This window comes from Nansenia antarctica, assembly GCF_963989245.1.
Source record: "Nansenia antarctica genome assembly, chromosome: 11".
Taxonomy (NCBI): Eukaryota; Metazoa; Chordata; class Actinopteri; order Argentiniformes; family Microstomatidae; genus Nansenia; species Nansenia antarctica.
Window position 1 is genome coordinate 25,109,361 of NC_137681.1, and position 19,217 is coordinate 25,128,577.

Genomic DNA, 19,217 nt, shown 5'->3' on the forward strand with positions numbered 1-19,217 from the left:
GTGGGGGGAGATTTCAACTGTGCCCTCCGGGATGAGGACCGCAGCAGGCCCAGGAGAGACCGATCCACTACAGAACTTCAGTCCATCATAGACGACTTCCAACTGGTAGACGCCGGTGGCACCTCCCCGCCGACACACACAAGGGTGAGTTCCTCCGGGAATTCTTCCTCCAGGATAGACATGTTCTTGCTCTCGCCAGGTCTGAGGATGGGAACCCTGACCAGCCAGGCGGCCCACTTCTCGGACCACAGGATGTTGACAGTGTCCCTGGAATGGGACGGCCAAACAAGAGCGGGTAGGGGTACCTGGAGGATGAATACATCGATCCTTCAGGACCCAACAGTGGTGCATTCCTTCTCCAGGCGCTACCTGGAGTGGAGGACCCTAAAAGAACTGTTCGACTCCCCGATAGAGTGGTGGGAGATGGTTAAGGCCAGGACAAAGGGCTACTTCGGGTCAGTCGGAGGGAGGAAAGCGGCAGAACAGAGGGCCAGGTTTCAACACCACAACGCGGCCCTCCAACGCCTGAGTCTCCTACAGCTGGGTGGTCTGGATGTGGCCCGAGAACTGGCCGAGACCAAACAACACCTTGCCACCCTCTACCGGGAGCAACAACAAAAGAAACAGTTCAGGGAAAAACTCCAGGGCCTGGAGGAGGAGGAGAAATGCACACGCCACTTCTTCCGCAAGGCACGGTCAAAACACAAGCCTATCCTGTCCCTATACGACACCAATGGGGACACCGTGTCAGACAGAGGCAACATCCCGGGGGTGGCAAGAGAGTTCTACGAGAGTCTCTACAACATCAAGACAACCGACGAGACTCTCATGGCCACCTTCCTGGATGGTCTGGACCGGGTCCCCGAGGGTGGTGAGAGTGAGAACCCAGAGCTGACCACGGAGGAGCTCACCCGGGCCGTGCACTCCTTGAATACACACAAGGCCCCTGGACCGGATGGGATCCCAGCAGAGTTCTACAAGACTCTCTGGGATCTCCTCAAGGAGGACTTGGCGGAGGTCTTCAAAGCCGTCTACAGGGAAGGGAGGCTTGGAGAGTCAATGAGACAGAGTACGGTCACACTGATCCCCAAGAAAGGGGACCTCAAGGACCTCCGGAACTGGCGCCCCATTAATCTCCTCCCAGTGGACTATACAATCATGACAAAAGCCCTCACCCAACGGTTTCAAACCCTCCTCCCCTCAGTTATAGCCCCTGACCAAACCTGTAGCGTCCCCGGTAGGTCCATCAACGACAACCTGCTCCTGGTGAGAGACCTCATCCTGCACTCCCAGGAGCGGAGGTCCCCTTTAGGCCTTCTCAGCCTGGATCAGGAGAAGGCCTTTGACAGGGTTAGCCATGGTTTCCTGCGGAGGGTGCTTAGAGGCATGAACTTCCCCCAGCACCTGCTCAACTGGACCGAACTCTGCTACAACAACATCACGAGCAGAGTTCGGATCAACAACCAGTTGACAGACCCCTTCCCCATCAAAACTGGAGTACGGCAGGGATGCCCCTTGGCCCCTCTACTGTACGTCATCTACCTGGAGCCGTTCCTACGGAAGATCAGGAGCTCCCCCAACATCATGGGCTACCCTCTACCAGGGGCCCGGGGGGAGAGGCTCAAGGTGGTGGCGTACATGGACGACATTACCATCGTCGGCACAGATAGTCGCTCCATTTCCACAGCAACGAAAGTGGTGGAGGACTACTGTGCAGCCACTGGCGCCCTGATCAATAGGGGTAAGTGTGAGCTGTTTCTGTCGCAGCACTGGCAGGAGAACCTGGCAACCTCCTTCCCTGTAAAGACGGAAAACATTAAGCTGCTGGGGATCACCTACCAGAAAGATGGAGGAGCCTCCGGCAGCTGGAAGGAGACCATCCGCCAGGTCCAAAAGAAGATCTGTGAGTGGAGTGCACGGCCTCTCACAATGACAGGCAAGATCCTGGTCCTGAAGGCTATTGTTCTTCCCATTCTCCTTTACCTGGGCAGGGTGTTTCCCCCAGACAGAGCAGTATCCAAAACCATCGAAAGGATCATGTTTACCTTTGTCTGGGGGAGCCAGATGGAAAAACTAAAACGCACCACCCTGTACAAAACAGTGGAGAATGGGGGGAAAGGGGTCCCAGACATCCTAAACATCATTAGGGCACAGGGACTCTCCAACCTCATCAACAACATCAACAACAAAGATAGGAAAGCCAGGTTCTTTGAAATATACTATGCCACACCCATCCTCCGGACACTCAGGGTGACCGCATCAATAAATCACACTGTGCCCTACAGCTGGGACCCCCCTCCAGTCTACAAGATATGGAGGGACTTTGCCTTCAAGACAGGATTGTCCGCGGCTGGGCTGGCCTCATGGAAATACAAAGACATTATGACCTTCATAAGGTCGAAGGAAACCATTACTCACCCCAAGGCCAGCACAGCCGTGGACTCCAAACAGGTATGGAAAAACATTAATCATAAATGTACTAACAATAAACAAAAAGACATTGCCTGGATGGCTGCTCATGGTTGTCTCCCCACTAGGGAATTCTTGCATAGGCGGCACATCGCAACGACTGAGAAATGCCCCCACGGATGCACGGACACAGAACACATTAACCACCTGTTCTGTGAGTGCTCCGTGGCCAGGCGGGTCTGGGCCCTGTTTGTTCCCTCTGTCTCCCTAAACAGCCTGCTGACCCTGCCCAGCTTGACGGGCGAGAACATCCTGTATGGTCCTCCCGGGGGGTGCACAACCCCCCAACTACAACAACAGTGGAGGATCATCAGCGCCGTCAAGCAGGTACTCTGGGAGACGAGGAACATCAGGGTCTATCAGAAACAGAGCGTCCACCTGACAACCCTGAGGAGGAGAATCACCCTCTGCCTCAGGGACCATGCTATTGTTGACTTTAAAAATAACCCGGATCAAGCAAGAGCGGTGTGGGGGGTGGAGAGATGGAAGGACGTCATCCTCTAAACCCCCCCCCATGCCGCGCCGCATCGACCAACCCCCCCCCACCCCGGGCCTACCTCACTACACCACCAGTTCCTGCACTATCACCTTCACCACCGTTCCAGCACAAGCCCTGGTCAGCAGTATCACCATCACAAGGACCAGGAGAGGAGCAGCGCACAACACCAACAGGGAAGTTTACTGCACCTTCCACCACCTACACATGTACACAGCACTGACCCACTTCCTACCCTCACCAGAATATCACCACACACAACCCACAGCCGAACCAGCCGTCTCTGCCAGCACCACCAGCACCAGGATGACCAACACCACTGGGTCACAGGGAAGTACTGATCACCCGCCTGACACCAAAATGCACACTACACAAACCATGCACACCTCCCTTCTCTCACTCCTGTATCTTTTCAGGCACATGTCATATCCAGCTCTGACACCTACCCAGGCTTCCAGACCCAGGAGCAGAGACCGGCGGGAACCACCACGTCACCCCAGCACCAACCCCAGGTTCCAACTCAGCGACCCCAAACCCCCTGTTCCGGGCCCCCCCCCCCCCAACTCCAGGCCCCCAGCTACAGGCCCAGTCCCCTACCCGCCAACCCCCAACCCCCAGCCCGGAACAAGCTGAGAAGAGCCAGGGAGCTTTTTCCCTGGATAAGCTGTGTACAGGTTTTTCGCCTCTGCTTGCCTGCCATGCGCCGAGCTCTCTGGGCCTCTCCTCAGGGGCCTCCGGTCGGCCTGCGTGCTCGATCTGCTCCGCCGCTGGGGCGCCTGGTCCGGCTAGCCTCGTGAAGGGCTACAGGAGTCTGAGCCTGGTGGGCTGGGCCGGATGCGCCGGTGGTGGGGCGGGTCGGGTGAGTCGGGTGTGTGGGGTCCCTCGGGGGAGGGAGGTGGGGGAGCCACGGCTTTGCACTGGTGGGCAAACTGGATAGTAGTCGCTCTACAACTAGAGGGCTGCAGGGGAATTTTTTTCCCGGATGCACAGCGAACAGGTTTTTTACCCCTGCCTCCTACCGACACTGGAACCTGGACACTGAACACTGAACACTGAACATTACACTACACTGGACAATACACTGAACACTGAGCACTTTAGTTAGTTTAATGTTGGTTGTTGTTGAATGAAATGTCTTAAATGTCTGATTGTTTGATTAATTGATTGTATACACGGTGTTGCGTTTTTATAAAAACCAATAAAAAACACCTTTACTGAACAGTAATCACACAACTCCCACGTTATATGAAAACGACTTAGTAATTACCTTTAACAATAAAGTAAAAATAGCCCTTGACTCCCTGGCACCTACCAAACTAAAAAAGGTTGGAGCCAAGAGGAGAGCACCATGGCGTAACAGTGAAATAAATCTCCTTAAGAGAACATGTAGGAAAGCTGAGCGCAGATGGAGAAAGAGCAAATTACTGGTTGATCAGAATATTTTTAAAGAACATCTATCTGCCTTTAACTTGGCAATGCGAAATGCTAGGAAAAAACACTTCTCAAATATATTATCTACAAACAAGAATAACCCCAGGGTCTTGTTCTCGACAATTGATTGCCTTGTAAACCCTGCTCCTAGAACACTAGACGGCGCAGCCTCTGTCACCAAATGCGAGGAATTTGCAGCCCACTTCAGGGATAAGATAACAAATATTAGAATGTGCATTACTCAGGAAAGACTAGGTTTCTGTAACACTGTAGATCCGTCACCACAGAACATGACTATGAGCATGTTCACCATGATTAGTACTGAAACATTAGGTAAAATTGTGTCACAGCTCAAACCGTCTACGTGTCCTCTTGACCCTATTCCTACCACCTTTTTTAAGGACATTTTTGAATCTGTGTCTGATGACATACTAGGCATTGTAAATCACTCCCTACTTAAAGCGATATTTCCAGCGGCGCTTAAAACTGCCCTGGTTAGACCCACCCTGAAGAAAAGTAACATAGATCCTTCTGATCAAAAAAAACTGTAGACCAATATCAAATCTCACCTTTCTAAGCAACATTTTAGAAAAGGCAGCGTACAAACAGCTTCATGAATTCTTAGTCTTAAATAATAGGTATGACCCACTTCAGTCAGGTTTCCGATCATACCACAGCACAGAAACCGCTTTACTTAAGGTAACTAATGACCTTAGGATAAATGCAGACTCGAAAAAACTCGATTCTTGTACTCTTAGACATAAGTGCAGCCTTTGATACGGTAGACCATTCCATACTTATTGAGAGACTTGAAAACTGGGTTGGCCTCTCAGGTCCGGTCTTAAACTGGTTCAGGACTTACCTGGCTGACCGAGACTACTTTGTAGCCCTTGGTGACCATAAGTCAAAAAATTATTGCGCAACCTGTGGAGTTCCCCAGCGGTCCATTTTAGGACCGTTGCTTTTTAGCCTATACATGCTACCCCTCAGTTCTGTTATCAAGAGGCATAGCGTTAACTACCACAGCTATGCTGACGACACTCAGCTTTACATCTCAGTAACTCCCAACGACTACAAGATGATCGACCACCTGATAGATTGTATTGCTGATATTAATATTTGGATGACACAAAACTTTCTCCAACTCAATCAAGAAAAAACAGAGGTATTGATCATTGGCGAGAAAACTGGGAGAGAGAAATTATCTGCACACTTGAAAACACTAGCTCTTAACACTAAGTGTCAGGCTAGGACTCTTGGGGCCGGTTTCACAGACAAGGCTTAAGCCTAGTCCTGGACTAAATCACACTTTCAATGTAAAATCTCCATTGAAGATGCTTTTTAGTCCAGGATTAGGCTTAAGCCTTGTCTGTGAAACCGGCCCTTAGTGTCATAATTGACCCAGATCTAAATGTTGAAACTCATATTAATAATACTATTAAAACATCCTTCTACCATTTAAGAAACATCACTAAGGTACAATCATTTCTCTCCCAGGCAGACACCGAAAAATTAATGCATGCGTTTGTTACTAGTAGGCTAGATTACTGTAATGCTCTCCTGACAGGTCTCCCCCAAAAAATGATTAATAGACTACACATGGTTCAGAATGCTGCTGCTCGTGTCCTTACTAGGACCAAACGAAGAGCGCACATCACACCTGTCTTGAGATCACTACACTGGCTCCCTGTCAGTTATAGAATAGACTTTAAGATCCTTTTACTAGTCTATAAATCACTCCACTGCGATGCGCCCAATTACATGGTGGACATGCTCATACGATACACACCAGCTAGACCCCTAAGGTCTAGTGGCACGGAACTTCTAATAGTGCCAGAGGCTAGGACTAAGAGATTTGGAGGATCAGCTTTTAGCATATATGCTCCTAGATTGTGGAACACCCTACCTGAGGGCTTGAGGTTGTCTAAAACTCAGGACATTTTTAAGCGAGACCTCAAAACCTACTTATTCAATGTCGCCTTTTGCTACTAAGGGGAGACATTGGACATTATAGAACTAGGATCACTAGGCCATTACACCATACTCGTGTTTTGAGATTTGTGTTGACAGGAAAAAGGACCTGGGTGCTGATGAGGCACTGCCAGCTCCCAGTAGCACCTAGAGCAGTACCATCAGGTTGTATTGCTGTCATCTTTATTGTGTTGTTGCATCATAACTGAGCTTAACCCTCTATGGCACCTTGTTGCCTCTAGGCAACATACACATTCTTAGCCTTTTACATTCACACAATGCATCCCCAGTTATGATGCAATACTTAGAAAAAGAGGCAGGGCCATAAGGAACCAAAGGCAGTGTTTGAATGTGTCACATGTCTCTCTGTAGGCCATGCTGAATCCCTTTTTTGCAGACTGTCCCACAAGGATCAGCTTAGCCATTTCTCTCCACAAACATCGTCTGAAAACATCGTTTCCTGGCCTTTTTCAATCTGGAAAAAAATATATTCATAATAATAGCTGAGTAAGTAATGGAAACTTGTTAAAATGCAAATGTTGCCTTGAGGCAACACCGTACCATTATGGTAAGTTGCAAATGTTGCCTTGAGGCAACACCATGGATTCACCATGACACCATGACACTGGTCAGGCGCAGCTGTCAGGGGGCAGGCGTGCCTCTCTTGGGGCATCTCTCAGGCACCTCTCGGGGGCACTCTCCATGCCATTACTGACCATTACTTACATTTACGTACTTTAGCCACTTTACTCTATTATACTGAGCCAATTACCACTATTGCACTATTGTCTATTGTATTCCACCCCTGTACATTGTACCGCACATTTAAAATCTTTTATCTAGTATTTTTTGTATATATAGTTATGTCTAATCTTGTCGTTTTATATTGTTATTTATTGTTTTTGTTTACTATGCACCGTGCATGAGAGGGAAATGCAATTTCAGCCCTCTGTATGTCTGTACATATATTGGATTAACAATAAAGCTGACTTTGACTTTGACTTTGACTGACCATTATGGCACAGTGTTGCCTCAAGTCAACGCACCCCAAAAAGTACCCCCCAAAAAATATTTATTGAAAATGTCTTTAGATTATGTTTATTTGGTCTATTCTAAGACAAAAAAACACTCCAAACTTTTTTTACCCAACTGGATTCATAATGCGTGCCATAGAAGGTTTTAAGATTCTCTTTTGGCAGGACTCGTGCCCATGCTGGATGCAGAACGATGCAGATATAACACTAAATTTATGGACAGTGTGTATGCCGATAATATGCATGGAACTTTTCCTGGATACATGGTGTACAGGTTTTTCGCCCTTGCTTGCTTGCTTTGCGCCGGTGGTCCTTGGGACTCCCCTTGGGGGCCCCTGGCTGCCCTGTGTGCCTGGTCTGTTCCGCCGCCGGGGCACCTGCTTGGCCGTCCTTGTGCGGGGCCTTTGTGGTCTGTGCTTGCTTGGCTGGGCCGGGTGTGCTGGTGGTGGGGCGGGCTGGGTGTGTGGGGCGGCGGGGGCTCCCCGGGGGGGGGGGGGTGTGGGGGTCCACCGCTGGGTGCTGGTAGGCAAACTGGCTAGTAGTCGCTCTATGTGTAGAGGGCTGCAAGGGAATTTTCCTGGCTACATAGTGTACAGGTTTTTACTTTTGCCTGCTTGCGGCTCTGTCAGTATTGATTGGTGGTTTGATTGACTGAGAATGTTCATTATGTGAAGCGCATTGAGTTGCATCTTGTAAGAAATGCGCTATACAAATAAAATTTGATTTGATTTGATTTGATAGATAGATAGATAGATGTCTGATTTAGATTTCATGAGTTCCTGTCTGGCTTCATGATGCTACAGCTCTGTTGCCATGGTTACACTCTTTGTCTCCCTCTAGGCTGGTGGGATCATTGTTCCCCAGCCCTTTCCATAAGTCCAAGGTTTTGGTGTCAAAGGTTGCAGGGCCAGGATTGTGAAAGGGTAAGGGAGGAGGGATAATTGGCCACTGCTTTTTATGCTGCGTTCATGAAGGAAACTCTGAAGTTATTTGAAGTTAAGTTGGAAACTCAAGGTATCATCTTTCTACAACCAAGTTTCCAAGTCAGAAATGTCTGAGTTAACTAGTTCTGACATGTCATGAACGCAGCTCACTCAAGAAGACGGTAAAATAGCGCAAGAGATTCCTGGATGAGAATGAATCCAGGAAAGACCATGACGATATAATATGACATACCAGGTACTGCAGTGGCGGGCGGTGCATTTCACACCTAGGCCTTCAGTTTGATTGATTGATTGAAAACTTTATTAGAAGATTTGCAGAAGTAGGTACATGAAAGTACATATTACATACAAGGTCAACTAAAAGGATAAAAACCCAAGAAAGCCACTGGCTTATTTCAATTGGGGTCCTTGATTTTCAATTCATCGTTACATGTAAGACAGACAGGGAAAAAAATAAATAAAAAATAAATAAAAATAGTACTATCTACAAGATAATACAGACAAATAACTATTACTATCTACAAGATAAAAATACATCCATCATGGGAAGAACAATACTAGATATACAATACAACAAAACATCAGGTATGTACAGCGGGTAGGACAGGTGGGGACATACACCACAGGTGGGGGCGGGGGACAAAACACAAAGTATGTACAGTGGGTAGTTCGGGTCTTTTAATCTGATTTTTGATTTAGAGGGTCCAGTTACGGATTGCAGCCTCCTGTAAATGTTTTTTGAGAGTGGTTTTGAAGGTGGGCAGTGTTTTGCACTCCTTTAAGATTATAGGAAGGGCGTTCCACATTTTTACTGCATAGTTTGCAAACGAGTTTAACCCCTTGTTTGTGGTGCAACGCGGTTGAACGTGGTTCGTGGAGCTTCCTCTGGTGTTGTATGTGTGGACGTTGTTCACTTTTTGGAAGTATGTTGACAGGTACTTGGGTGTCTTTGTGGTGTAGCGTATCTTGAAGACCAGGCCCAGTGCAAGCTGCTGCACTCTGTCAACTACTCGTAGCCAATCAAGGCTCAAAAAATGAGCAGCGGTTAGATGTGTCCTAGGGTTGAGGCCTAGCAGAAGCCTAACCAGTTTATTTTGGGCTGTCTGGAGTCTTGTTTTATGGGCCTTTGTGGTTCTATAGTACCATGATGTTACGGCATAGTCGAAGTGACATTGAATGAGAGCTCCTGATAGGGTCCTCAGTGTGTTTTTACTGACAAGTGAGGATATCCTGTACAAGAATCTAGTTCTATGGTTCACTTTTTTGATTACTTTTGCTGCCATTTTATCTCCGGAAAGATTTGCCTCTAAGATGGAGCCCAGGTATGTAATATCCTCTTTTCTTGTGATATTAATGTTACCCACTTTTATTTTAAAATGTTCAGCCTTTCTGAGTTTAGATGGGGATCCGTATAGGATGGTTTCAGTTTTACCTAGGTGTATTGATAGTTTATTGTCAGCAAGCCAGATGCAGATTCTACTCAGTTCAGTGCTTAGCGCTTTTTCCACCTGCAATATGTCCCTGTCAGAGACCAGCAGAGCCGAGTCATCCGCGAACAGGAACAAATTGCAATCACATGCTGATGACATGTCATTCACATATATTAGGAACAGTAAAGGTCCCAATATGCTTCCTTGTGGAACGCCGCAGGTCACTGGGAGGGGGGGGGACAGTGTTCCGTTCACACTAACCACCTGTTCCCTCCCCTCTAAGTAGGATTGCATCCAGCCCACCGATGTTCTATCGAACCCAATTGCTTTCAGTTTATCTAACAATATGTGGTGATCTACTGTGTCGAAGGCCTTCTGGAGGTCCAGCATGACCATGCCGCAGTACTTGCCCGAGTCCACCTCATGGTTGATGTGGTCGTTCAAATAGAGAAGGCATGTGTCAGTGGAATGGGATGTTCTGAATCCTGATTGAAATTCATACATCAGATTTTTTTCGGTAAGGTACCTATCAACCTGTTCATAAACTATTTTTTCCATAAGTTTCGAGATGGAATTAAGAATAGAAACAGGTCGGTAGTTGCCTGGGTCTAATTTGCTTCCTTTTTTATACAGTGGGGTTACCCTTGCTATTTTAAAGTCAAGGGGGACGTGTCCCTGTTTGATGGAGAGGTTTATTATGTGGGTGATGATTGGGGTAATGGAGGCAGCTGAGTCTTTTAGAAATCTGGCTGGAATATTGTCATGGCCCGTGGCCTTTTCTGAGTGTAGAGCGCCCAGCTTTTTAAACACCTCATCGTTTGACACCATGGAGAGTTTAAAATCATCTTTGCGTACACCCAGTTTATTGTAGAACGCACGGATGTGCTCTACACCATAACGCCCTGAGTGGGGTGGTAGATTGTTAACTAATTTAGTGGCTATGGTTGTAAAGAAAGTGTTTAAGCACTTAGCCACATCCAGCTTGTCTGTAAGGAGAGAATCTCCAGATTTTATGCTGATGTTTGTAGACCTGGTTTTGAGTTTTTGACTGCAACCTAGTTGGCTATTAAGTAGCTTCCAAAGGTCACGTGGTTTGTTTAAGTTTTCTTCGATTTTGTTATCGAGGTATTCTTTCTTAGCAGATTTGGTCATGGTAATTACCTGATTGCATAGTTTGTTGCATTGTTTTTTAATTTTCTCAAAGTGGGTTTTGTGATCTTCGTTTAAGTGTTTCACTAATTTTGATTTGCATTTTTGAACTTCAGAGCATTTTAGGTCTCTGACTTTCATAGCATTTAGAATGTCCGAATTCATCCATGGTTCCGATCGGGCTTTAACCCTGGTGGTTCCCATGGGGGCTATACTGTCAATAATATTTAGGAATTTGGTTTTGAAACCTAGCCATGCCTCTTCAACCTGTGTGCATTTTAGTTCATCTAACCAGTCTTGTTTCTCCAGTTTATGGTTTAAGGCCTCACTAGAATAGGATTTAAGGGATCTAGTGGTTACAGTTTTATGACCGCCAGCCTTGGGTTTATGTTTTTTACGAGTGCAAAAGATCATGTAATGATCACTTAGCCCACATACAATAACCCCACTCTTGGAGATTTTGGACTCATCCGATGTTAGAATGAGATCTATGGTGGTTTGAGTAGAAATACACACCCTAGTGGGTTTGGTAATTTGTTGACGGAGACCGTGCAATTCAGAAAACCTAGTGAAGGATTTGAAAACGGATGCTTCATTTCTGAGCATGTCCGTGTTCAAATCCCCAATAAGAATCTTTTCCACACAGTCAGCGTCATCCAAGCACCCCTCAAGAATATCATGGAAATCATTCTGATCGGGAGGTCTGTAGATAGTACCAACCAGCACCGGTTTTGCTTTGTTAAAGTCGTTGCCGGGGGTGGGAGGCCTCTGTGTTCACTTGATAGCTGGTGGAAGTTAGGTGGTTTCGTTAGAGAGTCTCTAATGTCCGACACATTCCTACCTGAATTATTCTACCTCTTAATACCATCGTTATGACGCCATGGCTCTAGAAACTAGACAGAAACACAGTATAACCGGGCGTTGCATCACCTTAACATAGTCAGACAAGTACAACAGAGTTATATTAATATTTCCGAAGCATTTTTTATCAATAAATCCGCATTTACAATGAAGAGTGTTAAACTAACATCTTTAAGATCGCTACATTACCCACGTCTGTCGTCTCGTCCACCATAATAGCGACAAAGGGTGCCTTTTTAATCTCCATTTTGATCTCTTCTCCCATCACTTAAGCAATAGCAAAAATCAGGTCGTTTTGTATTTTGCCTGACGTCCCAGTAAACACTTTGTTTGTGGACAGGTGGTAATGTAAATCTGGGTTGTTTTCAGCCAGAAAAGAAAGAAGCTCAACGTAGTTTCCTCTGTTCGTGTCCCCTAAATGAAAGTTATTGTTTACCCAAAAACAGGACACAATCGATCAGTATTATCGATCAGTCAACGAAAGCTTTCGTTGTGAGGCTCCGTTTCCCTGCGCACTTTCAAAAGTTTCACATCTACCGGCATAGTTACGCATCTCAATAGTGAATATCAATAGTGCGTATCAATAGTGCGTATCAATAGTGCGTATCCAATCAAAAGACGTGCTGGGTGCTGACATCATTGAGCCTTACAGCAGGCGCCGTTGTTGCTTTTGCTCGCATCTACGTAGGTTTACTAGGTACGCCACAGGTTTTCTCGTTCCAACGTTAAGTTACAGGTCGAATTCGCGGCACCGTTTAATGTGCAGGCGGGCAGACTTTGGAGCCCCCTAGCAACACATTTTGATTGGATAAAAGCTCTAACATAAAGGCCAGCCCTCCAAATCTCAATCGGAGACTGGAAGCAGCGCAACCAAGAGGAAAGCTATGAAATGAAGAGAATAGACTATGGGGAATCATTAATACATATTTGTGGAAAAAATATATTAAAATAAAATGTATATTCTGATGATGTTTAGGCCAGCAGAGAAGGCCTTGCTGGCCCTGACGGCACACCACTGAGGTACTGTGAGGACAGCACTTCCTAGCTGCAGCTACACCAAAGAATGTACATGCTGGATTCCGATTCCGGTGTAGTGGAATATGGCTGTACAATCCAGATATATTTGAGGAATCTTGTGAGTTTGCAACTTCACAAGTCACAGATCATCCTGATCCAGCTGCCAACCAGGCCACTTCTCCAGCTACCACCAGGCAGCCAAGTCTCCATACCCGTCAAGCTGTGCTGAAGAAACACTGAGTCACTTGAACTTTAGCCCAGTTGACGTGGGTTACCAAAAACCTGGACCAAGAGAAATCCCTGTAACAGGAAGGAAGAGGAAACAAACAGCAATACTCACTGACACTGGTGGACTCAGAGGGGGGGCAGGGAGGGCGACCGCCCCTCCTGGTGCCCCCACGGTTGAAAAATGTCTCTCTTAAGTGCCCTTTTGAGTGGCAAAAATGCCCTTTTGAGTGACGAAAATTAATGAGTGAATGAATGGTCTTTATTGTCATTGCTACAGTACAGGTACCAAACAACGAAATTTAGGAGGGGTGGCTCCCCTGGGGTTAGGAAAGAAAAAAAAAACTTTTAAAAAAATCACAAGAAGGGAAGGAGCTGGTTTACATAAATAAAGGCTATGTACACTAACCACTATACTATACTGTACAGATAGACGACTAGGGTTGTCATATTGCACAATAGTGTTATTGCACATTTATTTAAAGTGTCGCAGTTTGCAGGCTTGAAATGTACATATTTGTGCCTCAGCACTACACCTGATTTTTTCAGTCCAGCAGCTGCCATCAATCCGTCCAGACTGTCCAGGGCCCAGAACCTAGGTCTTTGCTGTGTTCAGGGCCTGGACGGCCCTGTGGTAGAAGCTGTTCTTCAGTCTGTTTGTCCTTGCGGCCAAGAGAGAGGATATGCCCTATTGGTGCCCCTCCAATGGTCTAAATTTGACCATGTGCCCCCACAGTTGAACTAAAGTGCCTTTTTGAGTGGCAAAATTAGAGGATGTGCCCTATTGGCTGCCCTTCCAATGGTCTAAACTTGACCATGTGCACTGATGGGGTCCCATATTGTGCAGTAGGTGCCCTTTTTTTCTTTTCGCCCCTGCCCTTCAAACAGCCTGAGTCCGCCACTGCTCACTGATACACCTGTCAAGATGGACGAAGAGCAGGGAAGAAGGTCTGACAAGGTGAAACGGGAAATAAGCTTGCCAAAGAAATGTCTGGACAAGAAACAAGACTCACATAAACCAACAACTACCTAGGCTGTCTGTCTGAGAAAACATCAGGAAAGAAAAAAACTGAAAATGAATAACATAAAGCCACAGGATACAGATTCAGACTCAGATGATTTTGAGAATGTTTGCGTTGTGTGGAACACTTCAATAACTCAAAGCCAAAAGAAGGTTGGGTTCGGTGTATGACCCGTAGTCTGTGAGCCCATGAAGCCTGCACTCCACGAGTGCCATACATCTGTCACCACTGTCACTCTGATGGTGACTAACAAACTTGGCACACATAAACACACACACACGCACCCGCGCACCCGCACACACATACACACACACACACACCCACACACCCACACACACACACACACACACACACACACACACACGAGTGGAAGACAAACAAGCACAGACAAACACAGACATACACAAACACAGACAAACACATAAACAGACAAACAGACATACACAAAAACAGACAAACACAGACATACACTCACACACACTAATAATCAGTTGTTGAAGTTGGTGAACATTTGCACATTTCGTTCAATTTTATTATTATGTTCAAATGTCTGGATACTAAAAACATCATGGGAACAAAAATCAGTAAGTGTTGCTCTGTATGACACGCACACACACAGACACACACAGACACACACACACACACACACACACACACACACACACACACACACACCTGTCTATCACAAATCATTACATCATTGACAATAGTGTTGTCACGATACCAATATTTTACCCTGCGATACTATACCAGCCCAAGTATCACGATACTGAGTAGTATCGCGATACCGCGGCACTTTTGTAACACTTTTTATTTTTATGAACATGCAATGTATTTATACAAGTTACAATAACTTAATGAGTGGTGCATGAATAACATGCATTTAATGCATTACACTGTAACTCTACAGGTAAGTAAAAGTACTGAAACCGATATTTTTGTGAATAACATGTTTATTAATAAGTAGTTTGAAACATCAAACAGACCAACTGGCCTTTTGCAAGAGTATAGCAAAGTAGGTGTGTGTGTGTGTGTGTGTGTGTGTGTGTGTGTGTGTGTGTGTGTGTGTGTGTGTGTGTCTGTGTGTGTGTGTGTGTCTGTCTGTCTGTCTGTCTGTCTTTCTGTGTCTGTATGTCTGTCCGTCTGTGGGGTCTTTTTCACGAACTTGAAAAGTAAAAGCAAACACTGGCATATCAAAAAAATAGAGGGCTACTTCCAAACTGTAGCTCAACTTAAGAAAACTCAGTGGTTCTTAATTTTCTAGTTAATGCCCACTGAGCTCGCAGGAACCATAGGAACAACGTTTGAGGTTGCTAACCTGTTAGCCGACAAAGCTAACGCGATGGGTAGTCGCGAAAAAGGCTGCGTTCGTCAATTCGCTCTGGAAATCTGACCCGCACTCGCGGAACGCCTCTCGTCCAATCAAACGAATCGGTCGCTCTGTGACGTTGCACCCAGTGTGCGCTCCGGCGCTCTCGGAGCGAATTGACGAACGCAGCCGAAAGTGTTATGAGTTGCCCCGCTGGTACCGTGTTCAACACGGTAGTATAGTATTCCACGGTAGTACCGTTGTATAAAGCTTATGGTATAGTAGGCACCGTGACATTTTGGCACCGCGGTATATCATTGGTACCGGTATATCGTGCAACACTAATTGACAAGGGCTCCGATCAGTCTATCGGCCTTTATGGTCCAACAGCCAATCGGGGCATTCCACAATCTCTTCCCTAAAAGATTCTGTGTTTCTCCATGTCCCATAGAGGAGCTAGTCGCCATGGTAACCAGTTTACCTGACCTGCCTCGGAGGTATAACTGAAGTATAACTGGCTTGCAGCCAACTCATGTCTGTAGGTCTGTCATAGGAGACAGTGTATGTTTACTCGAGGGTGTTTCGCTGGCCCAGAGGTGTTGACCAGTCATACAAGGTACTTTAAAGCTTGTCTCACATTTGACAAGCTATCAGTCATCGACATGGATATCCTGGTGAAGAAAGAGATTAACACACACACACACAGACACAGACACAGACACAGACACAGACACACACACACACACACACACACACACACACACACACACACACACACACACACACACACACACACACACACACACACACACACACTCATGTTAGTGTTCCCTGGGGGAGGCTTCCTGTACTGACTGTGTTTGCTTGTCATCTGTACTATACTATATTGAGCAACACCGCCCTCTGCTGGTGACAGAATAGATGTACTGTACCGCACAGTATTCTCTATTTGAGTAACAGGTGGGCTCTGCAAGTACAGAATACACCAGCTGACCACACACAGAAGATGGGGACAATCAGACCAACCCAAGAACAGAGATTCTTCTGATCTATTGTACCTATGCTCTTTCTGAAGCCTTTTAAGCGAACACTTTATGTGCCATGATGCCAAAGTAAAAGGAGGATAATGGGAAGTTGAGGCTAATACAACATCTGGGCGGGTGTGGCTCAGGAGGTAGAGCCAGCGTCTAATGATTGTAAGGTCTGCGGTTCAATCTCCGGCTGGCCATGTGTCAAAGTGTCCGTGGGCAAGACAGTGAACCCCCAAATTGCTCCCGATGAGCGGGCCGGTGCCTTGCACGGTAGCTTGCCGCCATTGGTGTGTGAATGTGTGTGTGAATATGTGTGTGAATGGCTGAATGAGAGGCCATTGTGAAGCGCTTTGGAATAAGGGGCAATATATACTATTATATAAGTGCAGTCCATTTACATCAGCAAAGGTAATACGTGTTGACATAGAAACCCCATATGACAGGATGGAATCTGAATAAATAAATATCCCTGATCTAAATTGATTAACTGCACTATGTTAAGGAATGCAACAGGAGTAATCATCTGAAGCATAATTTAATGGAAATGCCAAGGGAGAAAGATGGTGTGTGTTTTGTGTTTTGTTATTTTACATGAAGGCTATACATATATTTATATTGTATATGTATATTTCAATGAAAAGCTTCTTATTGGGGGATGGTTTATGCATGGGTCACCAACAGGCGGCCCGCCGGCCGAATGCGGCCCACCAAAGCTTACCATCGGGCCCGTGGAATATTTATGTTTTTAAAATATTAATGAATTCAGAAAATATGAGGACGGAAATACCGTTTAGAACATATAGGGCGCGTTCGTAAATTCGTCGATGCCACACTGGATTCAACGTCGTCATACTATTCACACGTCGTCATACTATTCACACGACGCTGACTGCTAACCTGACGCGGAAGAACAAGCCCCCGACAGGTAGAATGGACCGAAGGACCATGATCTTTCTCTAGCTACTTCTCTCGGGAGACATTCAACTGAATCCCGGTCCAGTTACAACCAGGCAAGCTACACGTTTGGCCAGAGAACAGCTGTGCTTTTCCCAGGCAACTGTTGCTAGCGACGCCATTGTCGTCACACCGGCACCGGCAGCGGACTTCCTGGATACAAACGAGGCTAACAAAACAGAGGGGAGCTATGCTAACAACATTAGCCCCCCACCTAGCTTCCACCAGCTATCCAGTGAACACAGAGGAGTCACCACCACCACCGCCGCCTCAGACGAGACCGAGGACCCCCAGCCCTCTCACACAACCCCCATTGATGTCCCATCTCCAACCACCGAGACCTGGGGAGACTACGGCTACTTCCCGGCCTTCAATGCAGTTTTCATGGCTCGTTTCACCGAGTCCTGGAGGCAGCTCACAGCCGGTAGAAACACCATCAACGACGTCCCCCTCCCCCACCCGGCGACGACCCCCCCTCCCCCCTCCCTCCCCCACCCGGCGACGACCCCCCCTCCCTCCCCCACCCGGCGACGACCCCCCCTCCCCCACCACCCGGAGACTCTCTACCGAAACCGTGGAACAATGGGCAACCCCCCCCATCCCCCAATCCTCAACTTGACGATGACCTGAATGGAGACTACTGACACTGTACATACTTTGTGTTTTGTCCCCCGCCCCCACCTGTGGTGTATGTCCCCACCTGTCCTACCCGCTGTACATACCTTATGTTTTGTTGTATTGTTCTTCCCATGTTGGATGTATGTTTATCTTGTAGATAGTACTAGTTATTTGTCCGTATTATCTTGTAGATAGTACTAGTTTTTTGTCTGTCTTACATGTAACGATGAATTGAGTATCAAGGACCCCAATTGAAATAAGCCAGTGGCTTTCTTGGGTTTTTATCCTGTTAGTTGACCTTGTATGTAATATGTACTTTCATGTACCTACTTCTGCAAATCTTCTAATAAAGTTCTCAATCAATTCTCAATCAATCAAAGTCATGGAACCAAGTAATTTGATTGGACTAGAGGCAGTCACGTGGACGCTCTGACTCTCTCAGAGCGACTTTACGAACGCGGCCATAGCTGATTTGCATATTAGGGCCGCAAAGGATTCTGGGTCCAATTTATGTGAGTTTGGTGGGTCATACCGTGAATTGGTTGTACAGGGGAAAGTATGGGGTTGTTCCAAGTTCTGGGATTCAGTAAACATGGGCAGTGCTAGTGAGTGTTTGGCTGACTTTTCATGTTGTACTCCTTTACCTGGGCAGGGTGTTTCCCCCAGACAGAGCAGTATCCAAAACCATCAAAAGGATCATGTTTACCTTTGTCTGGGGGAGCCAGATGGAAAAACTAAAACGCACCACCCTGTACAAAACAGTGGAGAATGGGGGGAAAGGGGTCCCAGACATCCTAAACATCATTAGGGCACAGGGACTCTCCAACCTCATCAACAACATCAACAACAAAGATAGGAAAGCCAGGTTCTTTGAAATATTCTATGCCACACCCATCCTCCGGACACTCAGGGTGACCGCATTAATAAATCACACTGTGCCCTACAGCTGGGACCCCCCTCCAGTCTACAAGATATGGAGGGACTTTGCCTTCAGGACAGGATTGTCCGCGGCTGGGCTGGCCTCATGGAAATACAAAGACATTATGACCTTCATAAGGTCGAAGGAAACCATTACTCACCCCAAGGCCAGCACAGCCGTGGACTCCAAACAGGTATGGAAAAACATTAATCATAAATGTACTAACAATAAACAAAAAGACATTGCCTGGATGGCTGCTCATGGTTGTCTCCCCACTAGGGAATTCTTGCATAGGCGGCACATCGCAAAGACTGAGAAATGCCCCCACGGATGCACG